Source organism: Otolemur garnettii, unplaced genomic scaffold (assembly GCF_000181295.1).
Source record: "Otolemur garnettii isolate 467f Iridium unplaced genomic scaffold, OtoGar3 scaffold00123, whole genome shotgun sequence".
NCBI lineage: Eukaryota > Metazoa > Chordata > Mammalia > Primates > Galagidae > Otolemur > Otolemur garnettii.
In genome coordinates this window covers 673,009-696,102 of record NW_003852518.1, presented here as the reverse complement: position 1 = coordinate 696,102, position 23,094 = coordinate 673,009, and positions in this window count along the sequence as shown.

Below are 23,094 nucleotides of genomic sequence, written 5' to 3'. Positions count from 1 at the left end.
CGGGGGCGCGGGCCGAACGGCTGTGCGGGCCAGACCCTCCCGCAGGCTCTGGCCACGGGCCAGCGCGCGGGGAGCCCTCCTCCTACTTCCCCAGGACTTAGGACGCGGGACCCCCGACGCGGGACCGCGACAGCGGAGGCTCAGGCGGCCGCGCCAGCGAAAGACAACTCAGACCTGTCCCGAAAGGCAGTTTGTAAGCGAACTGTTTGAAACTCAGAAAGTATTAACTGCAGTCCAAATCTTTAACCCGGGCGCAGCTGAAGGACAAGACCCATGAGGTGGGACTGCTCTGGTCTCGAGCGTAGGCTGGCTGCGGTCCCTGGGCTGGGAAGAGGACCCCTGGGGTTATTCACAGCCAGCCAGGTCTGGGGGCTCACCTGTTTGAGCCTCATTCTCCCCATCTTCGTGTGAGTATCGGAATGCCGGTGGAGCCGGGAGGACCTTTGTTTTTTTCTCAACGCTGCCAAACGTGAGTGCCCCAAAGTTTGAAATGGGCTACTGATGCCCGCCTGAGCGTTGATGTCCTGGAGATGAAATTAGGTCATACTCAGATCATAGAGCGACTTCTCCAAGGACTCCTGGATTAAGGAAGCCATGGTATGATTACTAATGTGTCTACCGGGTAAAAATTATAATACAAATAAGATAATAACAGTAATTAGTGTCTTTTTACGGGTCTTGGTGTTATAAAAACAGCTACAACAATAACTCGCCTCCATTTAGCCTGCACTCCGTGCGAAACATTCATAAACGTTATTATTTAACTCTCACTTTGGCCCTCTGAAGTTGTTACTGGGAGACGCCCATTATACAGACTGCAAAACTGAATCTCCAAGAGGTTAAGTAACTTGATGAAGTCCAAGTAGCTGGAAAGTGTAGGGCAGGGATTGGAAGCCATGTGCCGAGTTGTGCCAAAGCCCTTTTTAGTCACCTTTTTATAGCTCTTGCTTCTAGCAGCGGTTTTCCCCACCTTGGACAGATGTTATTAATGGAAAGGTCATCCTTCCCAGTAACTGAAACAGGCCTCCCTAAAATTTCTGCCCATTGCTTCAAGCTTAGAAACCCATACGAAGAAAAATCAAGAGGGAATGATGTGAAAGAACCTTAGATTCCTGGAAGAAAGGAACACAAAAGACTCCTAGTGTAGACAAAGAATTCAAAAGAAAACTAAAGAGGAGAAAACTCAGTTTGGGCTGACTTCTCACGAGTGTGTAATCTTTGAACCTTCTAGCTTTGCTGAAGGCTCCAATCAGCAATCCGTGACGATACCAGCTGGAAAGGGAAAGCCTGAGAGTCAAGGAGGCATTTTTAGATAGTTGAAAAGTTCTTGATACACAGATGTATGTCCTTTTGGAATCATGTGTAAGTTTCATGCACTACAGTCCCTTACCCCTAGGTATACTGATGTGTGTTTCTTAAGAGTAGGGATATTATCTTACATAATCTCAATACAATTGCCAAATTTATAAATTAGATAAAATACTTGTACTTAATGTAGGTCCATATTCTACTAGTTTTGTCTGTTGGTCTGTAATGTCCTTCATAGTACTTCTTTGTCCTCTATTACCAGAATTTAGGTCTAGGGTCAGGATTTGCATTTAGTTATCTCAAAACTTATATAAGAGTTTTCAGACTTTACTGTTCATGGAGAGGGGATTGAGATAAATGTCTTCAAGTGTTTTCATGCTGGTGTAGATCCTTAGAATTCCTAGGACAGGCCCTCATTCCCCACATTTCCTGGCTCACCGTACCCATCAGTGGGCGGGGCTGGTTCAGTACCACTTTCTGATACAAGTTCATGAACTTGTCTCTCTTGTAGCCTCAGAAGCTGCAGCTGTTCCCAGTGCAAGGAGCCCGACTGAGCCAACCCTGTATATAGATTGTACCTTAGAGCCTTCCCCTCCCTCCTCCAGACTCCACATGCCCACTGCCCACGCACCATGAAGCCTCTCATCAGGCCAGTGAACACACGTGACTGCAGCTGTGCAGCTTGTGAGTTATCCTGGAGAACCAAGCCTCCTGGGACAAGACAGCGTGGCGTGTAGTTCAAGCACTTCACCAAGGGGAGACACGTGAGCTGAATTTAGGTGTCAGGAGAAAACACAGGATTCTGTGATAGTGAGGAATTCAGTTATCCAAACATGAGCTTAGAAGGCTCATTCTGCTGAAAGTAGAGAATCTGATAAGCTCTAATTTGTAACCAGTAATGAATTGATGAACATCTGTCTCCCTATAGACTCTAAGCATAGTGATGGTGGTAACCATGTGCCCATTCACGAGAGTACCTCCAGGCACTAAGGCATTACTGGAGAATGGTGTCTCACAATTCTATCAGTACTGTAAATGGAATAGGAACCAATGCACTCTGAGACTGGAGCACCATCTAAAACGTTGCCAGTAGGCTTGGGAACTAAAGGAGAGGGAACTGGGTGAATGGGACCTTGGTAGTCAAATGCTCTGGCCAGCAGTGGCCCTCACTTGGTCACTCGCTGCTAGCCACTATTGCTGCACGCCACCATTGCTGCAAAGGTTCTGGGAGCACTCGGGCATACACGTAGAAAGCAGAGCTGGAAGCCAGCCGCTAGCCCCAGGTACACAGCTGGGAGTAATCTGCAATCACAACACAGTCAGTATCTGTCCCAGAACACCTGAGGCATCTATCTGTTGGCACTGCAAACCTGGGGTCCACCCAGGCCTTCCAGCATTTCACCTCCAGAGCTGACATACACCATCTACACGTGTTCCAAACACTCTTTAAACCCTTTAAACAAGAGAGGCACAGGTTGCCACTGGAGTCTGGAGGTGGGGCACATGGAGAACTTCAGGGAAAGCTTCCTGGCGGTGGCCGTGCTTCAGAGTAGAGTCCTGGAATATCGATGGCGAATTAGGCAAAGAGGAAACTAAAGAAGGGACCTAGCAAGGGTGGGGACCTGCAGCCTTATGGAAACATTTGACCTTCCTGATCCTTAAGAGCACCTCTTTGATTGAATCCAAATTTTACATGACAAATCCATTTATTAACAAGGTTACAACAGAGGAAGATGAGGTTTTTCCTGCCTCCTTTGGTACTTAAGAAAGGATGATCTGTAGGTTCTCCACTCCTGGTACAAGTACGCTTTACCATAGAAAGCTGGAGCTGGGGATGGAGGGTCAGGGTGGGTAGGCAGGTGGATTTGACAAGACACCTAGCAGGAGGGGCAGAAAGGGGCTAGTTTGCCAGGCTTGGGCATTTATTCTTAAAGGCAAGGGGAGAGCACCAGATTTGTCCCTGGTAGTACCTACCAGCATAACTGGAGATCCTGTCTTTAGGCCTCTGAGAACCTTAGTTTTCCTTGATCCCTAAGTAGAAATTACATTGGAGCCTGCATTCCTGACCACTTCCCTACACTGACCACCTCCTTAAACTGACCTAATTTTCATAGACCAGGCATACGCTACGTGGACATGTCAATACAGGAGGCCTAGTTCCTTATGCTGACCATCTCCATATGTTGACCAGTTTGTTACAGTCCCTTGGGTGGTCAACTTACAGAGGTTCTACTGTATTTCAATCAGGAGTGATACTTGGCTCAAGGAGTCCCATTCCATAGGTGGGTGGGCCAGTAAGGGGAGATGACCAGACCAGACTGATCCCTTCACCTTGAATTCTGACCACTCTGTGCTCAAGAATAAGGGCAGTGTGAGAGAAGACCCAGGTAGATGCCCTCCTGCCTCTCTGGGGCTGGGCTAAGTCCTGCTCTTATTTTGAATTTCCGTGAAATTTCATTTTCCTTGTGTTGTGTGAATATGAACTCTCCTTTTCCTTCAGTAGCTTGGATCGAAACGTCTTTACAACCAAAACAGGAGCTCACTGAAGGATGTTTCTTCAGGCTGATTTATTGAGGTACAATTTGCTCACCCAGAAAATTTGCCAATTTTCAATGTACATTTGTAGAATTTGGAGAGGGACATAGTTGCAACCAGTGAGGATACTGAACAGTTTTAACCTCTTGTGCCTCTTACAGGCTGTCCCTTCCTTGCTCCGGGCAACTGATACACTTTCAGTCTGAATAGTTTTGCTTTTCAAGATTGTCAACTGAATGAGATCACACTGTGTAATGCAGCATAAGGCACTGGCAGTTCTTCTGTGATGGTGGATGGCTGGAGCCATCCATGGTCAGGAGCCAGGTACAGGTGTGTATGTCAATGTGTTCATCCATTCACTATTGGTCAAGATTTAGGACAGTCCCAGTGCAGGACAGGTATGAATACCACTGTTTTAAGAGTTTGCATAAAGGTTTTTCTGAGAACATAAGTTTTCATTTCCCTTGGGAGAAGGGAAGACTTTCTGTTCATACTTAGTATGTGTTTCACTTTATCAGAACTGCCAAACAATTTTTTAAGTGACCAAGTTATTTACATCTACACCAGAAATGTATAGTTGCTCTGTATCTTGACCAGCATTTGCTACTGACTTGCTATTGTTGGTCTTTGTTTTTTCCTTTAATGTGAGAGTACTTACAACTGGGTTACACTGTTTGCATTTGTAAGATAAATTCTAAGCTGTAGGTGTGTCTGTCACCCCGGAAGTGTGCTCTACACATGCTCATTGTTCCCACTGGGGAAGATCTCACCCATTATGGGTCTTTTGAATTCTAGACATCCTAACATTATATAGTGGTGATCTCATTCTCATTTTAAGTTGCATTTCTTTCATAGCCATTAATGTTGAACACTTTTTCATATGCTTCTTTGCTATGTATATACATTATTGTATGGAGTACCTGTTTAAATCATTCGCCCCTTTTTTTCCTTTTTTTTTTTTTTTTTTTTTTTTGAGACAGACTCTCCCTCTCTTTCCCAGGCTGGAGAGCTGGAATGGTGTCAGCCCAGCTCAGAGCAACTTCAAACTTCTGTGATCCTCCTACCTCAGCCTCCCAAGTAGTGGGGACTACAGGTGCCTGCCACAAAACCTGCCTACTTTTTAGTAGAGATGAGGTCTTCTCAGGCTGCTCTCCAACTCCTGAGCTGAACTGATCCACTGGCCTAAGCCTCCCAGAGTACTGGGATTACAGGCTTGAGCCACCATACCTGGCCCATGTGCCATTTTTTAATTGAGTCTTTTGTTTTCTTATCATTGACTTCTGAGAGTCCTTTATGTATTTTGGATATCAGTCCTTTAACAGATACATGTTTTACAAATATTTTCTCCCAATCTTTTCATTTTTTAACAGTATCTTTCAAAGAGCAGATTTTTAAAATTTTAGTTTATAGTTTCAATTATCAATTTATCCTTTCCTGGCTTATTTTTTGTATCCTATTTAAGAAACTCTTGCCTAACCCAATATTGCAATAATTTTCTCTTCTGTTGTCTTCTAGAAGTCTTATAGTTTTAGCTCTTATACTTAGAACTATATTCAATTGGTGTCTGAGATAAGGGTGGAGCTTCCTTTTGTGGCGTATGGATCCATTTGTTCCACTAGGTGATTTGAGAAGTTACCAGATCCTACTGTGGTTTAGAAAGCTCAACCTGGATTCAGATGAGCCAGGAGACCAGTTGAGAGACTTGTGGGTGGGGACAATCATGGATTGTGACATCAGAGATGAATAGTAATGGACAGATCAGGTGAGTGTGAGATGTTGGCATCACAGGCTCTGCCCAGCTTGTGGCTTTGGGCTTAGATGAGACAGTAGAGCAGCAAGCACAGGAGAAGGGAGGCACAGCTCAGGAGCGCCCATGGCTGTCCTGCTGCAGGAGAGGGTAGCAGCAGAGAGCCCCGTGAGCGGGTCACCCTCCTGGGACACTCTTTCTGAGATATCTCCAAGTTCCTTGAAAGAACCCTGCACCCATTAGGATGCTCTGAGTTGCAGGAACAAGGCTGAGCTCAACAACCTTGTCCAGGACTTCTGCCCACAGTCATCCCCAGGGGCCCAGCATGGCCTGACACTTGTCCCCAGTGGTGGCAGGATCACAGCGTGGATGGTACTCCAGGCATCAGTTCCCCTGCCAGCTGTGTCCAAGGACACAGAGGGACATTTCTGCTGCTTTGCTTCATGCCAGAAACCTCCAGGAGATTTTTCCTCATACTTCAGTCTTGGGGCTGTGCCCTTCCAGGGAGGAGGTGAGGATGTGCATCTGGCACCTCTAACTTCTATACTGAGGGGCAGCTTCTTCCAGCAAGAAAGAAGGGCCAGGATGAGGTGGCTAGTAAATGGACAATTTAAATGACATGACCAAAAGCACATGGCTTTTATGGCAATGAAAAGTTGAGCCTCCCATCTTGTTGAGAAGTAGCTTCCTAATAAAATGCAACCTGGGAATTAGGATTTCAGGGATGACATGCAATCCTAAATCCCTGGGTATCCAAACCTGGTTATGCCTCTAAAACATGAGCTCCTTGTCAGCCACTTAAAAGAAAAAAAGTCAGTTTAGCTAAGCCCCTTAACTCAATTAGAAGTTAATTAACTACGAATGTAGTACAAACTTTACTTAATGAAATATATCTCCATCCCAGTACACTTCATGGTTTTAATAACCAAAATTCCAGAGCTAATAGGAGAATCCAAAATAAGAACAAATTATTTAATTGGTAAAAATTATTTAGAGCTACTGCGGATTTAGCATTAGGATAACTTCCATGGTGTACAAGAAGGTTATGAATGTGTGTTTTCAAGGCAGCACCTTAAAATGAATGTTCCAACTGTTAAACCAGAAGCTGCTTGGGTTAGTCAGCATGCGTTCTCTAAGAGGATTAATCTGCCTGCAAGAGGTGTGAGACTACACAGAAAATAGAACAGCTAATCCTGGAGATGCACTTGATAAAAGGTTCCCATCCCCAGTAACTACAGTACAGCAAACCCTGTGCCAGTGGAGGGTGATCAAGTGAATTTGGGGCTTCATTTTGGCACATTGGACTTTGTTAACCAACTGTGAATGTTTCTTCAATTGCATAAGAGAGAATTATGCTTTATAATAGTGTATAAAGAGTCTTTCCCTTTTATCCAGATGTAAGTGTAGCCCAGGGTCATTATTATTTAGAAGTTAGATGATTTGAAGATTGAGTGACCTGGCCAGGCATAGTGGCTCACACTCTAGCACTCTGGGCTGAAGTCAGAGCTGAGATAAGTTCAAGACCAGTTTGAGCAAGAGTGAGACCCCCATATCTACTAAAAGTAGAAAAACTGCTGGGCATGATGGAAGGTGCCTGTAGTCTCAACTGCTTGGGAGGCTAAGGCAGGAGGATTTCTTGAGCCCAAGAGTTTGAGGTTGCTGTGAGCTATGACACCACCACACTCTACCCAGGGCAGTGGAGTAAGACTGTCTCAAAAAAAAAAGATTGAGTGACTGTCCATGGCAGAGTTTTTCAGGGGAAACTGCGTATTTTCTCCTCTTACTATTTTATATTTTCCTCCCCTTTCTTCTTTATCTTCTTCATTCCTAAAACAAGCACCATCCCCTAAGCGTCTGCATCCTAATTCCCAGGTTGCATTTTGTTAGGAAGCTACTTCTCAACAAGATGGGAGGCTCAACTTTTCATTGCCATAAAAGCCATGTGCTTTTGGTCATGTCATTTAAATTGTCCATTTACTAGCCACCTCATCCTGGCCCTTCTTTCTTGCTGGAAAGCGTTATATATATATAACAGGTACCTCACATTAGATTCTTAACTGGGTGCTATGCAGGCACCTTTCAGTTAATTCTCACTATAAATTGTAAGGTAAATATTGTTTTCATAGTTTTACAGTGGAAGAAGCAGACTCAGGGACACTATATGACTTCTCAAGGTCACTTAACAAATAAGTGACAGGGCTGGGGGTTGAAGCCCCATTTGTCTGACTCCAGGTCCCACCTACCCTCTTCTGACTGTTCCTAACTGTCTCTGCTGTCATTTCTTATCATTTTATTATTTTCCATGTAACTAGTTATTTAAATGTATGACCTAATGGGTTGTCTTTTGTGCAAAAGTCTGCAATTAGATTTCAATATCATAAACTTCTCCCTCTTTGGGAGAGGTGCTCTCATTTATTTTTGGATCATAAAATGTGATCTCATTTCTATTTAAGTATGTGTTCCTGAATCCAAGGTGGAGGATGGGGAGGGTCACAGGAACAAGAGATTAAGTCCTTTATTTATTCATCTTAAAGATTTTTAAATCCCCACCCATTTCCCTTCTTACCCTTCTACATTTAGAGAGTTTGAGGACTTGGCTCTGATGCTAACTTGGGAATTCTGACCTCCCAGAGACCAGACACCCATGGGATGGGGGTGGCACCAAATTGGGCAGAACAGAAAAAGAACCTTCCCTAGAGGTTGGTCGCACCAGCCAGTGATAGTGCAGCCAGGCAGTATATCCAAAAAGGCTGAAGGAGGCAGCTGTCCTGCAGGTGTGTGGCCCTTGTGGTGAGGAGACACTAGGTGGATGGAAGTAACAAGATCTATCTGTGGATTGATATCTAGACACATATATTCAGTCCTTGGACAAGAACATGATAGGGCTTCTATCCAGTGGGAAATGAGTGGGGAGAGCAGGACTTGTCTATGGTAAAAGGTGGGCCCTTAACCACCAGACCTGGGATGTGAGTCTATGCAGGAGCTGAGGCCCTGAGCACCTCTTGAGGCTCCTCCTGTTTTCCCTTAGGATGAGAAGAGCCCGTGAGTACAGGGGGCGTAGGAAGAAGAGAGGAGGAATAAGGGGGAAGGAAGTGAAGCAACTCAGAAGGTCAGTGGCAAAGAGCATCAGTGGCCCAGTGGCCTTGGAGTTGACTCATTCAGTTAACAAACCCGGATTAATTGCTGACAACCTACAGAGCACCAGGCGAGGTGCAGAGTAGTTGAGAGGGCAGTTACAGTGTTGTCCACACTAGGACTCTAGGGGAGTAGGAGAGGACACTTTGGAGGCACTGGTTGATGAGAGTACCCTGACTCTCCAAACTGGGACCACAGGTACTGAGCTCTCAGGGGTTCAGGGACCCAGCTGGGGCTCTGTGACAGCAGACAGAAAGTATAGTGGTTAGCACTCCAGGTCTGCATGTCCCACAAGCTTCTGGCGGGGTGGTTCTCCTATGGGGGTCACCACCCACAGAGGCAATTTGTCACTGTGCGCTGGTGGAGAACTGGGTTGGGAATCCACATGCCATTCTGGTTAAGGATTGTGCTTTGGAATCAGATCTGGGTTCAGACTCTAACTTTGCTTCTTATTAGTTGTGTGATTTGGGATAAATTATATAGGTCTCTAACTTAACTTCCTCAGCTATAAAATCAAGATAATTCTTACCTAATAGAGTTGTTTGGGTAGATTTTTATATTTTGTTTACTTTTCTGCATAATGTTTTAACATGTAATGAAGCATATGAACCATCCCAAACTTAGTAGTATGAAACAAACACTATTTCATGATGTTTGCAGAATCGTGGCTCAGAGATTCAGACCTGGCGCTGTAGGGGTAGCCACCTTGCCTGTTCTCCAGCATGCGTGACAGTCAGAGTCATTCTCTCCCGAGTCCCAACGACATAGCAGTTGGTTTGGGAATGGTCATGGCCAAAGAGTGAGCGGAAGGAATTATACAGCAGGAGTCAAGAGTTTCCTTTCTCTTATACGACATGAGCAGTGAATGAGGGGGAAGCCGACCCCCTGGGCCTCAGAGTGGGGCAGCAGAGGGATGTAGGCATCTGAAGTCATCACAGACCAACCAGTTCTGGGCTTCACATTCTGAGAGTCAATATATATCCTTACTGTTTGGTTTTTTGACTGTGGTTGGAGTTTTTTTGTTGTTGCTTTTTACTTTTTAGATGAGGTCTTGTTGTCTTGTCTGGGCTGGTCTTGATCTCCTGGGTTCAAGTGATCCTTCTGCCTTAGCCTCCCCAGTAGCTGGAATAGTAGGCTCCTGCCACTGTGCCAGCTCACTAACTGCTATTTTTACTTGCAGGTGAAAGCATCATGACTAACATAAGTTGTTCACTGTGATGGCACAAGGTAAATACCTCATAACGAGGACCCGCATCATAGGGTTGCTTTTGTACATAGAAGCCCCTGTTCCTACTGCCATCACAGCACCAGGTACTCCAAATATTCATGAATAAGGCAGAGCTACTTGATTGGCTAATCTGCACTCTTTTAGGAGTAGGTATCCCCCACCAGGGAAGATGCAGCAGGAAGCCTGGACATTCCAAGTGGGACTAGAAGGAGGTATAAATCCTCCACTGGGCCTTTGGGCTGTTCACCCCACCCTCTAGCTTACCAAACTAGCTGAGATGCATCTGTCATCCTACTGTTCTCTATCTGGAGAAGATAGGTATGTACACACAATAACACTTTGCTCTCTAAAACTTTTTAGGGAACAGTGTCATCCACATCTATTCTAGCATCTTAATGAAATGTTCACCATCTCCAGCAGAATTTCTCCAACAATTGATGTCAAACTGGCCTCACAAATCCCAAAAGACACCTTCCTGGGGACTTGTGCTCAACCCTAGAGTCCAGAACTGTCACTAAACTCTCATGCTGGGGTCTTTCAGGAACATGTCCATTCCAGCAACCTGAGGACAATTATTCTTCCAAAAATGCTACTGAGAAATTCTATCATTGTGGAGATAATAGGCTGAGAGGTTCAATACAGCCACACTGCTTGCTAGTCATGAGGGGTGGACCCCCCAGTGGCACTGAACCTCAGTAATCTCAGGTATGATGCAGGGATCATCCACCATGGGGTGAAAATGAACTAGATAATATGTCTAAAGTACCCAGCAAGACATGGGGCCATGGCAAGTGCTTGGGCAGCAGTCACCTAGCAACACTTGGAGTGGGCTCAGTTCCTGCTCTGCTGCTGGTGAGACGCATACTGTGCCCCCTCCTCACCTGTACCATGGGGAAGAATAGCACCTACTTTACAGGGTGGTTTCTTACAAAAATTGTAAGATGCAAACATTGATAAGCCCAGCAAGTTGAATCTTGCACAGGTGAATAAGGACGCTATCACTTGTGTTTCTTGGAAGTGAAATAACGGACCATAACACAGTTTATCTCAAAACTTTCAGTGGTGTCTACCTATCAATATGCACTGGGGACCACACCTGCTAGTGAATCAACTATGTATTTTGGGGATTCTTGATACTGATCCTGCCAGGAGAGTGGCCCTAGCAGGTATGGCCCTTGGTTACTTTCTTTCCTGGGGAAGAAAAGATTCAGAATGACAGTTTAGTCAGTTGGATGATGGTATCCAAGGAATGTACCTCTGTAGTCTGTGCATGGGACAGGACACCCTGTCTCTGTCCCATCTTGTTATATTGACAGGTCCTTGGAAGGGTTAGGTGGGGCTGCTTACAAGGCGAGCTTTGTGCTGGGTCCCCAGTCCTCTCCTTACCTGACAGGGACTCACCACATACACATGACATCCAGCCCTAGTGACAGCCATGCAGTTCAGAGGCAGGTGGGGGAGCTCGACTTTGGTGGAGTTGAGTATACCAAGGAAAGAAGAAGAGAAAGCAAGTTGCTCCTCAGACAGCCATCTCTGAAAGAGTAACTCATGTAATTTAAGCTGCCCTATATTCATAGGTTTACAGGTAGATTCAAGAATACTTGACATGTCACCTGTTTGTACAACCTTGTACCTCTTCCCAGGAGCCACAAGGTGCCTGTTTCCATCTCAACACAAGAGAAGTGAGTGTTGGTGAGAAGTGAGTGTGGGTCCTGTCCAGGTTCAGCTGCCTCCAGGCACCCCTTTCTATGAATCGACACCTTCCACATGCTGTCTATTGGGCATTTGGCCTGCTTTCAGGTTTGGGCTGCTATGAATAGCAAAGCAATAAACACCCTCAGGTGAACTGCTTTCTTTTTTTTTTTTCAAACCCTTGGCATATCTCACTAGAACATTGCTGTTTCCTTCCCTTCTTTTATTAGAATCAAAGAAGAAGGGATTTACTCAAGTTACCCTGAGCAGAAAGGGCTCCTATGGGAATGTTCCTGGTGGGACAGGGCAGTGGATGCCTTAGGGAGTCTGCTGGACCCCAGGCTGCTCTTCACCTCCTTCCTTCTCCCAGGTCCTCTGTCACTGCTGACAACTCCCTGCCCTACAATCTGCCCCTCGTAACTGCCTTTCCTCAGGTTACTTTGGCTCCTGCAACACTGACTGTAGAAGCCATGATGCAGCAGAAACATGGGGAGTCCTTAGCCATTGGGACTTTCCTTCCTGCTTCCCTGAGACAACCTGTGAGCCGGCTGTAGGACACGACCCCTCTGAGCACCAGGCAGGCGGCCCCATCCCTCTTGGCCACAGTGCAAGAGAGACCCAGTTTTGCTATAGTTTTGATTTCCATTGCCTGCGGCCTCATCCTTCTAGATTCCATTAGTCCAGACCACCAAGGGGGGGTGGGGGGGGTGGGGAATCTTTCTGTCCAAGTCAAATTTCACGTATGGCCAGGAGTGGAGGTAGGGGTCATACCATGAAGGGAGGCAAATTCACAGTGGACCCTTAAACACACGTTTGAACTTCAAGGGTCCACTTATATGTGGATTTTCTTCCATTTCTGCCACCCCCAAGACAGCAAGCCCAATCCCTCCTCTCCTTCCTCTTCCTGAGCCCATTCAACATAGAGATGATGAGGAATGCAGACCTTTATGACAACCCACTTAATGAACGGTAAGTGTATTTCCTCTCTCTTATGATTTTCTTAAAAATATTTCCTTTTCCCTACCTTACTTTATTGTAAACAGGCAGTAAATAACCCATGTAACACCCCAAATACACATTAATTAGCTGTTTATGTTATCACTTAGGCTTCTGGTCAACAGGAGGCTATTAGCAGTTAAGGTTGGGGGAGTCAAAGTTATATATGGATTTCAACTAGGTGGGGGTTAATACCCCTGACCCCCATGTTGTTTAAGAGTCACATATAATGTGATCTTCAAATGGAATTTCACAAACCATGCCAAAAACTTATTGACTAAAACCTCATCACCTCCCTCATCTTATTTGCACACAATAAGTGATTTATCCTGGGCCTAAGGAGGACTTCCCCTGGTGTATCTCCTTCACTGTGGCCAGGAGGGATGGGGCAGCCTGCCTGGTATTCAGAGGGGTCGTGTCCTACAGCCAGCTCAGGTTGTCTCAGGGAAGCAGGAAGGAAAGTCCCAGTGGCTAAGAACTTCCCATGTTTCTGCTGCATCATGGCTTCTACAGTTACATGCCAAGCTTAGCAGTGTCAATTTGGGAGTGTGATGTAGCATGGTTATACCCCACACACACACACACATGAAAGCACATACATACTTTCCAGGTTATCCTAGAAAGTTAAAGGAAGGTCTTTCCACACTGCTGTAAACAGGTTTCATTTTTTCATCTGGTCACCATGAATGCAAATCTTTATTAGGCCTTATTTATTATCCCATGAATAGCATGATCATATTGCATTTTTCTGTCTCCTTTTGTTAAAGGTTTCAGTGTATTCAATATAAACATCGAAAATATATCACAAATTTCATAATCCTGCTTTAGCACCTTTTTTCATTTTTATGTACCATGTGCTTGTAAATATGCAAGTGCCATGTTTTCTCCTGGCTTCTCCAGACCCCTGATTGCTAGTCTGGCTAGGGGTCAGCCTGAAGTGAGGTGTACCTAACTCAGAAGGGACTAGGGCAGTGGCTGGCAGGTAGAGGAGAGGATTGTAGAATAAGAGGGACACATACATGTTGGAGGGCAACAGGGTCATTAGAGGTCTTAGGTCATCCTGTAGAGCTCTGGAGTGGAGTTGGCCTGAATTAGGGCAAAGAGGGGGCCTGATTCCCACCCTTCTCCCACTGGATATTGAGATATTGGATGCAGCTGGCCCTGAAGGGGTCTAGAGCTAGGGCAGACCTTGGAAAAAGGCTCCCTGGGCATTGCCTCCACACACAATGGCAGCATCTAGGAAAATGAGCCCATCAGTCAAGGAAGGGGGATTGGGCAGGGTCCCTGATCAAATTTCCCTTGCAGCAGGGGTGAGACTGTGAAAGAGCCCACACAGCCATAGGGAAGCGCAGCTACACCAGCAGCAGGCATGTGGTCTGCAGGCTCCCAGGCACAGGGCACAGCCCTGGCAGGCCCACTGACTTGTCCCAGTCAGGGCTGCTAATGTTGCTGGGAATTAACTCTGAGATGACTGTGTGCCCTGCCTCCTGTAAGTACAGTGTGCTGTTCTGTAGCAGCCATTTGTCTTTGAGGTTAACTCTTGATCCTTGTTGAGTCCCTGGCAACCTCATCAACAGGTTAACCTCCGGTGGCCACCCACTTCACAATGCATAAACCACCCTGTTCCTGGTCTAGGATTTCCAGTCCTGGATATTCTGTGTCAATGACAAAAAGCCTCAGCCTCTTAAAAAAAAAAAAAAAAAAGAAGAAGATGGCTGACTGGAGCCAGCTTTCCACAGAGGCTCCTGTCCAGAAGGAGAGTTAAAGGACAGAAGTCTAGCAAGTAAGCTGATGGTTTGGAGCTGAGCCAAGAGAGAAGGTTGACGAACACACATCAACACTGCTGAGGTGAGCTGTGACCCCAAGGGTACAAACAAAAGGTACAAAAATCCATCACCAAGGATGGGAGTCCCCACCCCCATAAGAATGGCTCACGGTATACTTTTTACAAATAAGCAAGCAGAGTTCAAACATTCTCCCATTTTATCCCACAGGAAACACCCTCTAATAACCAGACATCCTTTCCCTACTAGGGTGCCATGGCACTCTCCTGCCAGACATAAAACTGTATAAAACTGTATATATTCTCTACCTACAATTCTGAACTCCCAGCACTTCCCTCCACTCTCATCCCAAGGTCTGGAAGCCTGTCTCCCATTAAGCCCAGATTCTTGGGCATTTTCTTGAGAGGTGTGGAGAGGGTGTGGGCTATTGCAGGTCTGTGCTGATTCTAGGGCACAGGGATAAGGAGAAAACGGTGGACTGAAGGAACCATATGAAAAGGGAGAGGCAGTGCCCCCCAAGCACGGAACAGCAGCAGGAATAATGGGGCTCACACCCCTGGGAATATTTTGGAAGGACACTCCCTGTCTCTGGACAACCAGAGAAAGCCAGATGTCTCCCACGGCAGACACTGGCTGAATATATCTGGGATGCAAAGGGTATGCCTGAGGTATACCTGTGAGCAAAGGGTATGCTTGAGGCAGTACTGACCTGAGCAAAGCACAGCAGAACAGAGAATTGAAGACACATGCATAGAGATGGCATACTACCAGGGCAGGGCTATGCCAGGACTGCTTTAGTGAGCCTAAGAAGCACCTGGCCCTCAGGGGATCATAGCTGAGACAAAGGGAGGTGGGAAACCAAAAGATGAGTGTAAGCTCTAACCACACCTGCCCCAACGCAGACTGCAGGGGAAACAGAAACACCAGCTCTGGGCAGCAGCACAGACTAGGACTGAGTTGCAGTTTCTGTAATTCAAACAGTGCCTGGTCTACAAGGGAATATAGCCAGGATGGAATCACAAATTCTGCACAAATAGAAGTGTCAGCAACATCAATCAGGAGCAGGGCTGAAACTGAGTGAACTGTCCCAGCTTCCATTAACCACCTGAGGTTGTCAGGCCTCAGCTTCCCCTGCCAGATGGTAGCAGACTATGGAGGCCTGACTGAGGAGACATAAGATCTTTCTGTGACTCGGGCAGGCTCAAACCCCTGGAGCATCTGCTCACTGGATGGAGCTGGGTCATAGCACTGTGGGGTTACCAGTGACAGGGTGGGACAGAGGTGCAAGGTGGGAAAGGAGGGGTCAACCTTTCCAGACTAATTCATTTGCTGGAGGGGAGATGGCCTTCTGACTCCACAGAGCACTAGAATGAGTCATATATGAGCTGCCAGAAGACCCCTGCTATCTAGTTGCCAGAGACCTTTTGAACTCTCCCACTTGAGACCAGGTACTGACTGGGACAATTGATTTGATCTCTTGGACTGGACCAATCACTCAAGGACTATCCAAAGTGGTACCCTGGGTGTGTGGTTGTGAGAAGGTTTGATTTTCCTCTTCCAGTTGTTGCCTATGGGGGGCAGGGTGACTTAATTGCTGGTATTACTCCACAGCTGAGACTTCAACCCAGAGTAACTGATTCACTAGGGTAGGACAGAGACCAGCTGAAAAGAAAACAGAGCCATTTAGCACCACCACACTAAGTAAGTCCCCAGTGTCTCAGGCTGTAGCATTGTATGGGTCCTTTGCAAAGCTCTAGGGGAAAAGGTACAGATACCAGTCTTAGCTCTTGGGTAAAGGGCTGGTTAACTACTACTCCAGGAGCCCCCCAACCCAATTTCACCATATCTGCTCATCTAGCCAAACGGTGCGAAATAAGCATGGGGTAGAATCAGCAGAAAAACTCTGGTAACATGAATACCCAGAGTAGATCAACTCCCCCAAGGAACAATACGGTGTACACAACTGAAGACTCTATTCATAGACAAATGTCAGAAATCGAATTCAGAGTTTGAATTGCAAATGAGATTAATAGAATGGAGGTAAAGTTGGAATTACAAATTCAAGGAGCAATTCAAAAACTCTTAAGAATTCAAAGACAAAATCACCAAAGATTTTGACACACTGAGACAAGAATTTGCATGCCTCAAAGATCTGATAAATACAGGAGAATCCCTCAGTAACAGAATGGAGCAAGCAGAAAAAAGAATTTCTGACATTGAAAACAAAGCTTTTGAATGCTCCCAAATGCTCAAAGAGGAAGAGAAAAGGAGAGCAAAAACAGATCATTCTCTCAGAGTGCTTTGGAATTCAAAGAAAACTAATATTCACCTTATAGGAATTCCTGAAGGTGATAAAGTTGCTTCACAAAGTACAGAGGCCGTTTTTCATGAAATTATGAAGGAGAACTTTCCAGGCATGCCAAGAGATTCTGAAATGCAGATAGCAGACAGTTTCAGAACACCAGCCCAACTCAATCTGAATAAGAGAACCCCTAGACACATCATAATTAACTTCACTAAAGTTAACATGAAGGAGAAAATTCTGAAAGCAGCCAGAAGTAAGAAAACCATAACCTATAAGGGGAAGAATATTAGAATGACTGCAGATCTCCCTGCTGAAACCTTTCAAGCTAGAAGAGGGTGGTCATCAACTTTTAATCTCCTAAAACAAAATAACTTTCAACCCAATATCCTGTATCCAGTGAAACTGAGTTTCATCTATGATGGAGAAATTAAATACTTTAATGACATTCATATGTTGAAGAAATTTGCCATAACTAAACCAGCCCTCCAGGATATTCTCAGACCTACCTTCCATAATGACCAGTGCAAATCCTCTGCAATTTGATCAGAAACTTTTGATCAAATACCAACTTCCACAGTGGCAAATGGATTAAAAATGTCCACTGGACTTTTGAAAAGCTCGATACTCAAAATTTCACTTATCAATATTCTCAATTAATGTGAATTGCTTAAATTGTCCTCTAAAGAGGCACAAGTTGCCTGACTGGAACTGTTGCCTGACAGAAACTCAGGCCAGATATCTGCTGCATATAAGAATCTCATCTTACTTTAAAAGATAAATATAGACTCAGAGTAAAGAGATGGTCATCTATATTCCAGGCAAATGGAAAGCAGAAAAAAGCAGGTGTTGCAATTTTATTTGCAGATACAATAGGCTTTAAACCAACAAAAGTAAGCAAGGATAAGGATGGTCACTTCATATTTGTTAAGGGTAATATTCAATATGATGAGATTTCAATTGTTAATACTTATGCACCCAGCCAGAATGCACCTCAATTTATAAGAGAAACTCTAACAGGCATGAGCAACTTGATTTCTTACAGCTCCATCATAGTCAAAGATTTTAACACTCCTTTGGTAGTGTTGAATAGATCCTCCAATAAGAAGCTTAGCAAAGAAATTTTAGATTTAAACTTAACCATTCAACATTTGGATTTAGCAGACATTTATAGAACATTTCATCCTAAAAACCTGAATACACATTTTTCTCATCAGCCCACAGAACATACTGCACAATTGGTCACATCTTGGGTCACAGGTCTAACCTCAGCAAATTTAAAAGAATAGAGATTATTCCTTGCATCTTCTCAGACCATCATGGAATAAAAGTTGAACTCAGTAACAACAGGAATTTGCAGACTCATACAAAAACATGGAAGTTAAATAACCTTATGCTGAATGAGAGCTGGGTTAGGGACAAGATCAAGAAGGAAATTACCAAATTTTTGTAACAAAACGATAATGAAGACACAAATTATCAGAACCTCTGGGATAGTGCAAAGGAAGTCCTTAGAGGGAAATTTATAGCACTGCAAGCCTTCCTGAAGAGAATGGAAAGAGAGGAAGTTAACAACTTAATGGGACATCTCAAGCAACTGGAAAAGAAAGAACACTCCAATCCGAAACCCAGCAGAAGAAAAGAAATAACCAAAATTAGAGCAGAATTAAATGAAATTGAAAACAAAAGGATTATATAACAGATTAATAAATCAAAAAGTTGGTTTGATTTGGTTTCTTTGCAGATAATATGATTGTATATCTGGAAAATGCCAGGGATTCTACTATAAAATTCTTTGAATTTATCAAGGAATGCATCAAGGTTTATCTATTATCAATAAAATAGATAAACCGTTGGCCAACCTAACCAGGAAAAAAAGAGTAAAATCTCTAATCTCATCAATCAGAAATGGTAAAGACAAAATAACAACAGATCCCTCAGAAATTCAAAAAATCCTTAACGAATATTACAAGAAACTTTATTTCCAGAAATATGACAATCTGAAGGAAATTGACCAATACCTGGAAGCACACCACCTTCCAAGACTTAGCCAGAAGAAAGTGGAAATTTTGAACAGGCCTATATCAAGTTCTGAAATAGCATCAACTATGCAAAATCTCTCTAAAAAGAAAATCCCAGGACCAGATGGCTTCACATCAGAATTCTACTAAACCTTTAAAGAGGAACTAGTACCCATACTACTCAACCTTTTCCAAAATATAGAAAAAGACAGAATACTACCCAACACATTCTATGAAGTAAACATCACCTTGATACCCAATCCAGGAAAAGACCCAATAAGAAAAGAAAATTATAAGCCAATATTACTAATGAATATTGATGCAAAATATTCAACAAGATCTTAACCAACAAAATCCAGCAACACATCAAACAAATTATACACCATGACCAAGTAAGTTTTATCCCAGGGTCTCAAGGCTGGTTCAACATATGCAAATCTATAAATATAATTTAGCACATAAACAAATTAAAAAACAAAGATGATATGATTCTCTCAGTTGATGCAGAAAAAGCTTTTGATAATATCCAGCAACCCTTCATGATTAGAATGTATTTATGATCTATGTATGAAAGACTTAATAAAAAAAAGACAAAAAGAAAATTGGTATAGAAGGGACATTTCTTAAACTGATAGAGGCCATCTACAGCAAACCCACAGCCCATATCATATTGAATAGAGTTAAATTGAAATCATTTCCACTCAGATCAGGAACCAGGCAAGGTTGCCCATTGTCTCTATTGCTCTTTAACATTGTAATGGAGTTGTAGCCATTGCAATTAGGGAAGAAAAGGCGATCAAGGGTATCCATATAGGGTCAGAAGAGATTAAACTTTCACTCTTTGCAGAGATATGATTGTATATCTGGAAAATACCAGGGATTCTACTATAAAATTCTTAGAATTGATCAAGGAATATAGCAGTGTCTCAGGTTACAAAATCAACATTCGTAAATCTGTAGCCTTTATATATACCAACAATGGTCAAGCTGAAAAAAGTCAAGGACTCCATTCCTTTGACAGTAGTGCCAATAAAGATGAAATATTTGGGAGTTTCCCTAACAAAGGATGTGAAAGATATCTATAAAGAGAACTATGAAACTCTAAGAAAAGAAATAGCTGAAGATGTTAACAAATGGAAAAACATACCATGTTCATGGCTGGGAAGAATCAACAGTGTTAAAATGTCCATACTGCCCAAAGAAATCCCCATTAAAATTCCACTGTCATACTTTAAAGATCTCAAAAAAATAATACTTCATTTTATATGGAATCAGAAAAACTTTGAATTGCCAAGAAATTACTTAGAAATAAAAACAAAGCAGAAGGAATTATGCTACCAGACCTCAGACTATACTATAAATCGATAGTGATCAAAAAAACATGTACTGGCACAGAAACAGAGAGGTAGATGTATGGAACAGAATAGAGAACCAAGAGATGAACCCAGCTACTTACTATTATTTGATCTTTGACAAGCCAATTAAAAACATTGAGTGGGGAAAAGATTCCCTATTTAACAAATAGTGCTGAGTGAACTGGCTAGCGACCTATAGAAGACTAAAACTGGACCCACACCTCTCCCCATTAACTAAGATAGACTCTCAGTGGATTAAAGATTTAAACTTAAGACATGAAAACATAAAAATACTAGAAGAAAGTGTAGGGAAAACTCTTGGAGAAATTAGCTGGGTGAATATTTTATGAGGAAGACCCCCTGGGTAATTGAAGCAACATCAAAAATATACTTCTGGGACCTGATCAAACTAAAAAGCTTCTGCACAGCCAAGAACACAGTAAGTAAAGCAGGCAGACAGCCCTCAGAATGGGAGAAGATATTTGCAGGTTATGTCTCTGACAAAGGTTTAATAACCAGAATCCATAGAGAACTCAAATGTATTAGCAAGAAAAGAACAAGTGATCCCATCTCAGGGTGCAAAAAGGGGTTGAAGGGAAACTTCTCTGAAGAAGACATGTGCACGGCCTACAGACACATGAAAAAATGCTCGTCATCCTTAATCATCAGAGAAATGCAAATCAAAACTACTTTGAGATATCACCTAAATCCAGTAAGATTAGCCCACATCACAAAATCCCAAAATGAGAGATGCTGGTGTGGATGTGGAGAAAAGGGAACACTTCTTCACTGCTGGTGGGAATGCAAACTAATACATTCCTTTTGGAAAGATGTTTGGAGAACACTTAGAGATCTAAAAATAGACCTGCCATTCAGATCCCACAATTCCTCTACTAGGTATATATCCAGAAGACCAAAAATCACATTATAACAAAAATATATGTACCAGAATGTTTATTGCAGCCCAATTCCTAATTGCTAAGTCATGGAAGAAGCCCAAGTGCCCATCGATCCATGAATGGATCAATAATTTGAGGTATATGTACACCATGGAATATTATGCAGCCTTAAAGAAAGATAGAGAGAGGCGGAGCCAAGATGGAAGACTGCAGCCAGCTTTCTACAGAAGCTCACATCCAGAAGGAGGCTTAAAGGACAGAAGTTTAGCAAGTTAGCTGATGGTTTGGAGCAGAGCCAAGAGAGAATATTGAAGAGCACACTTTAACCTTCCTGAGGCGAGCTGCGACCCCAAAAATACAACCAAAAGGTACAAAATCCACCACCAAGCGGACAGGAGTTCCCTCCCCCACAACAAGGGCTCACAGTTTACTCCATGCAAACAAATGAGCAGTGTTCAAACTTCCTCCCATTCTATGCCACTGGAGAGACACCCTAAAAACTGGACCTCCTACCCCTGCTGGCATGCCACAGCACCCTCTGACCAGGCATAAAACTGTAAAACTGTATAAAACTGTATATATTCCCCACCTACAACATTGAACCCTGAGGAGTCCTCACCCACCGACTCTGAGGTCTGGAGGTTTGTTACCTATGGAATCCAGATTCTTGGGCATCTCCTTGAGAGAAGTGGAGGGGGTAAGGGCTGATGCTGTTCTCTGCTGACTGTGGCACAGCTGTGAGGAGAAGAAAATGGGCTCAGGGGATGCCAATACAGCAATAGTGGCATCCTGAGCTGCGAACTGACACCATTCCAGCCTTGTCTATCTGGGCAACCAGAGGTTCTGGACAGAAGCCACAGGCAAAATGCAGATAACTTTCATAAGTAAAGCACCAGCCCTCAGGGTCTAATATAGCTGAGACAAAGGCAGTGGGCAGGCAGAGGCTAGAATTGACACCTGACTGTAAACTGCTATTTGTCTGCTGCCCAGAGCTGAATGCAACCTCTGACTTGCAGAGAATCTAGCCAGACAGAAGCCTAATTTAAACACACAAGATCCCCTTGCCGAACTCAGATTTCTGGCTGATTTTGCCAGCTGTAAACCCTGGGAGCAGTGGCCTACTAGAGTGAATAGAGTCACAGACCTAGGGGATTACGAGTAACTGGGTGCAAGGAGGGGAAGGAGGTATTAACCTTCCCAGACTAACCCATTTATTGAGTGGGTCCCTTTGCCTTCACGGAGCAGGGCAGGCCCAAAACTGCTTGCTAGAGTCGCACGCCTCACAGGCGGCAGAGGAGATCCCTGCCCCAGGCTCCTGCTCTGGGCAGGCCCAGAACTGCTTGCTAGTGCCATGGGCGTCCTGCAGACAGTGGTAGAGGAGTCCTCTGCTCCAGGTAGACCCAAAACAGCTTGCTAGAGACACACACACCCCATGGGGGCCAGGGGAGGAGTTCCTCGCACCAGGCACCCAAGCTGGGTGGGCCTAGAACTGCTTGCTAGAGCCACGTGTGCCCTGCAGGTGGCGGTGGAGGAGTCTACCACTCTGGGCGGGCCCAGAACTGTTTGCTAGAGCCACATACATCCCACGAATGGAGGTGGAGGAGTTCCCTGCTCTGGGCTCCCGCGCTCGGAGGGCACAGATCAGCTTGCTAGTGCCGCAGGTGTCCAACGGGCGATGGTGAAGGAGTCCTCCGCTCCTCCGCAGCTACTCTGGTGGGGCTGAACTACGACTGATCTGGTCGCTAGCATACCCTGCACAACCACTGCCATTCCCCGACCCCCTGGCTGCTCCAGGGTGCTGAACTAGGACTGATCTAGCCACTACAGTTCCTCTGTTCCACAAGTTGCCCTGGAAGGGTTGAACTAGGACTGATCTGGCTGCTGCCCATCTCCTGCCCCCCGTTTACCCCAGCAGGCTGAACGAGGTCTACTCCGGCCACACACACGCCCGTGCAGCTGCTGCTGTTCCACTACACCCCGGTTGCCCTAGCACCCAAGAACTGGGAGAAGACAACAGACACACTCTGCCTATCTCTCTGGGCAACCAGAAGAAGCCACCAACTGAACGGTTCTGATAAGGCCTCCAAACAAG